This window comes from Eulemur rufifrons, chromosome 9, assembly GCF_041146395.1.
Source record: "Eulemur rufifrons isolate Redbay chromosome 9, OSU_ERuf_1, whole genome shotgun sequence".
In the NCBI taxonomy this organism is placed as follows: domain Eukaryota; kingdom Metazoa; phylum Chordata; class Mammalia; order Primates; family Lemuridae; genus Eulemur; species Eulemur rufifrons.
The window spans coordinates 22,063,006-22,067,355 of record NC_090991.1 but is presented as its reverse complement, the minus strand read 5'-3'; the positions used below and the strand labels follow the sequence as shown (position 1 = coordinate 22,067,355).

General features: G+C 55.9%; 1 pseudogene; it reads left to right on the top strand.

Moving 5' to 3' along the window:
- Positions 1-443: 443 nt before the first annotated feature.
- LOC138392352 (riboflavin kinase pseudogene) lies at positions 444-4,142 on the top strand (annotated as a pseudogene).
- Positions 4,143-4,350: the final 208 nt, after the last annotated feature.

Below are 4,350 nucleotides of genomic sequence, written 5' to 3'. Positions count from 1 at the left end.
AATCAAAGAGAATTGTTGGGGTCCATCCTGTTAATCCCAGGGACTTCCTGGAGCAGGTAGAACGATCGGCGAGGTTTAGCCAGGTTGGATGGGGGACCCCAGGCATGTGATCCTGCACAGCAAAGGCCAGGTAGCTGGACAGGGATGACGAGGCAGAGGGGACCCTGGGCAGCTCAGCGGGCTGGGGGGTTTGTGTGAGGAGGAAGGGGAAGGGGCGTCAGTGGGCAGAATGCTGGCACCTGGGTTTGGTGCAGACATTGCTAAGGCTCTGCCTTCACGGCAGGCCCTGTGCGGGTGCTGGGGCTGCAGAAATGCACCACCCTGGGGTTGCTCAGTCTTTGCAAGTCAGACTTGTAAGCTGGAGGTGCCGGGGCCCTGGGAGCACAGAGCAGGGGCATGCAGCCCAGGCTGGGGGCAGAGGGATGGCTAATGAATGGCTAACGATGGCTAACGATGGCTTCCTAGGACAGGGGACTTCTGGGCTGGGGCATTATGAGAAGCAGCTGTTCCACCAGAGGTCCTCAAGTTTGCTTGGTAGAATCTCCTGGGGGGCTTTCAAAAAATACGGATGCCGGGGCCATCCAGTCCCACTGAATTGGAATCTCCCTGCTGATTCTAATGTGGGAACTGCTGAGTTAGAGAATGGAGGAGCAGGCATTCCAGGCTGGTGGGGCAGGAGGAGAGAGCTGAGACAAGGGATGGCACAAAGGTGGCGAGGAGGATGGTGTGCTCAGGGCTGCAAGCCAGACCGCAGGGGCCCTGCAGCAGTGGACAGATGGATGAAGCAAGGAGAGCTAAGAGGGCTGCAGAGTGGGGGTGCTCAGGCACACCCCGCAACCCAGGTCCCAGCTGTCCTGGGCAGCAACCCTACGTGTGGGCAGTCCGTCCCATGCCCTGCACCCGTCCTGGGGTGCTAGCCCCCTTGGTAAGGCGCACGGATTCAGCTAATACTTCTTTTCCCATCCCTGCCTCTCCATGGAGCCGCCACGCTGCCAGCTGTGTGCAGAGCCCATTGCTTGGAACAGCGCTGGATCAGCCATAAGAGCCCGTGGCACTCAGAGGCAGCTCAGGGCTGCCAGGAAGGCATGGAGGCCTCATGGGGTGGTTGGAGCCTGTCTAATGGCTTTTCAGAGACCCTGGTGCTTGGGGGAAACTTGGAGGGGCTCAGTGACTCTCCAAGGCAGCCCAGAGCCCAGGCTATGGGAGGCAGAAGGAGGAGCCCCAGGGGAGGGAGAGGACCCGAGCTGACAGCTATGTGCCCTGGTCCAGGCAGGGGCTTTCCATGTGGCAGCGACCCTGTGGGTGCTGGGCTCGCTGCTAAGACCTGCCTTTGAGCAGGCTTTGTCTTATGGGCTCCTGGCACCAGCCCTGACATTACAGTGCCCTGGGGTCAGGCAGATCTGAGGCCCGTCCTAGGGCTGCTTCAATACTCTCTCTGACCACGGACAAAGGCCCTCTCTCCTCTGGGATTCAACTGCTTTATTGGTAAAATGGAGCTTGCAGTCCTGGAACTCACAGGGCTTCAGATTGAAACATCATGGATGAAGTGCTCAGCACGCAGTTCAGGCTCAGCAAATGATTCCTCTTCAATTCTTTTCTCTGCTCGCTGCTGGCTTTCCCCAAACATTGGTCCCTGGGATTAAAGAACTCTGGGTTTTTACAGCTGTGTCTTCTGAAAAGTGATCTCAGCTGGCTCTGGACCTGCCTGGATGGCTCTGAACAGCCACTGTCCCTTTTCCTTTCTCAGGGCTGGGCTGTGGCCCCTTTCTATGCCCTGGTCCTGCCCAGCCCAAGCCAGCTGCCCTCCTTTCCACACAGAACATCCCGCTGTCCGCACACCCAAGCGGATTGTCATCGAGGCTCCCAGCAATGCCTTCCACGGTTCTCCTGGCCCTGGACCATGTGTGAGGTGTGGATTTCCAGGCAAGAACTGCGGGTGCTCTTGGTGATTTCTGAAGGATTCGGGAGAGATGCTTGTTGCTAGGTGACCAGCAGGGGCCAGGTGGAAGAGGTGAAGCAGGACTGTGTTGGAAAACCCCATCCCTTTTTGCTCTGGTTTCTGGGTGAGCTCCTGGCCCCTGGAGAGTCCTGTTCTGCCCTCTCTTCTCCCTTTTCCTCGTCTCCCCTTTTCGGTGCCATCGAGACCAGGTGTGCTCAGGGATGAGACGAAGTCCTAGGTTGTTGGCTTGAGGTTTTTATTTTCTTCCCCTTCACTAGTATTTGCAGTATGCATGTGTGTGTGAGTGGGCGTGTTTGTGCGTGTGCACACGCGTGTGTGTGCACATGCATGTGTGAGAGTATAAAAAGACAGCTCACAGAGGGGCGGCTGTGCTGACTGCTTCCCCGTGTTGCGTGCCAGGCACGTGCTATGTCCTTTTACGTAACTCATCTCCATCCTCTCCCTGCATGCTCACAGCAGTCATGCCTCCTTTACAGATAAAAAACAGAGGCTCAGAGAGCTAAAGGGAGCTTGTCTGAGGTGCTCCAGCCTGGAAGTGGGAGACTGGGGGTTTGAACTCAGGTGGGCCTGCGCACTTCAGCGCTGAGGACCACCTGTGGAGGCAGGGGCTCCCTCGCTTGGTGAAGCCATGCCCAGCCACGGGAGAAAGGTGGGCACAGGGTGAGTGCCCTGGCCTAGGACTCAGTAGCCTGAGGTCTGGTCTCAAGTGTGTCACGATGACTCTCTCTTTGACCCTAGCCAGGTCCTCATCTTCTCTGGGCCTCGCTGTCCTAACCTGTGCATGGTCCGTCGAGCTGATGCCCCATGGTTTTTCCTAGGAAGGGGTCCATGTCCATAGCCTGACTCCTGTAGACCGGGGCTCCAAAGGACCTCCCTAGCCAAGGGCAGGCCAGCTCCGAGGGTCCCCCACAGAGCCAGGATGAAGTCCCCTCCTCTTGTCCACTTGATGGTTCCCGGGCTCAAGCAGACGGATTAGAGTGTGGTTGACGCAGGGTCTCAGGGCTGGAGCCTGGGGCGAGCCCCACACTGTGGTGAGGTGTCTGGGATGCAGACGGGGAGCTGACTTGTCTGCACGACACCAGGTGATGCGGTGGTCCCCATCATGGATCCGGGGGATGCCTTCTTGCTGCTTCTCCTGCTGAGGGGTCAGGGGCTCTGACCCTGGAATGCAGGGCCCTGAAACATGATGAGTTTGGCTGCTGGGATGGGGGAATCTCCACATCGGAGGGGCCAGCAGGAAATCCCTCAGCTGGCTGCAGAATTCCCTCTGCGATGTTGGGGTTCACCGCTCTGGGTGGCATCTGGTTACCAACGATTCTGATTCAGCACAGACCTACTGTGTGTCAGGAGCTTCACACACAATCCAAGAATCGTTGCATAAATGGGCTGAGATAGGTGTGGATCTCAGTCAAATCCACCCCTAGAAGGGCTTGCTTTTGCATACGTGTGGAGCACTGCACGTGTGCCTGGCCTTGTGGTGTCTGCCTGGCTTGTGTTAAAACCTTCAGAAGCAATATCCTATTTAAATGTTTAAAAACATCAAACGAGGGAGACGCAGCCCCTGAGTCACTGGGCAGCTTCTGCTGGGTCAGTGGCACGAGGTACCCGCCGTGGCATTGCCTGGGCCCTGGTGCACCTGGCCCATGGCAGAGCTCACACCTGTGTCCCCTGGCTGGTCCTAGGGTCCAGGCACCGACACAGGCCCCGAGTGGACGGCGTCAGGAGGCACATGCCGTACTTCTGCCTGGGCCAGGTGGTGCGGGGCTTTGGCCATGGCTCCAAGCAGCTGGGCATGCCCATAGCTCTCCTGAAAGAGTAGCAGATGATCTTCCAGCTGACGTATCCACTGGCATTTGTTGCGGTTGGGCCGGTGTTGGAAGTGGAGATGTCCGTAAGGTGGTGGTGAACGGGGGATGGAACCCATGCTATAAGGGTACGAAAGAGTCCGTGGAAACGCGTGCCGTGCATTCCTTCAGAGGACTTCCATGGGCAAATCCTCAGTGTGGCCTTCGCTGGCTGCCTCAGGCCACACAGGAACTTTGTTTACAGTCGCTTCTGTCAGTGATTCAAGGTGATACTGAGGTAGCTAAGAGATGACTAGATTTTATCAGAACATTTGAAACTCAAAGAAGACCTTTTCTTCCAGGTTCCTAAAAGCAAAATAATGAATGGCCACTGTTGAAAAATCATCTTATTGTCATCTTATTTATTCATTCACTGTTTTCTAGTATTTCACGTTTATAACTGTCCAATCTCATCTTGGTTATATTTTAAAAATCAAACATTTTCCTACAGCTGTGAATTAGTCTAAATAGTACAAGAGTTGCCATATTGTGCCTTAACTCTTTTTTTTTTTTTTGGAGACAGAATCTCACTCTGTCACCCAGGCT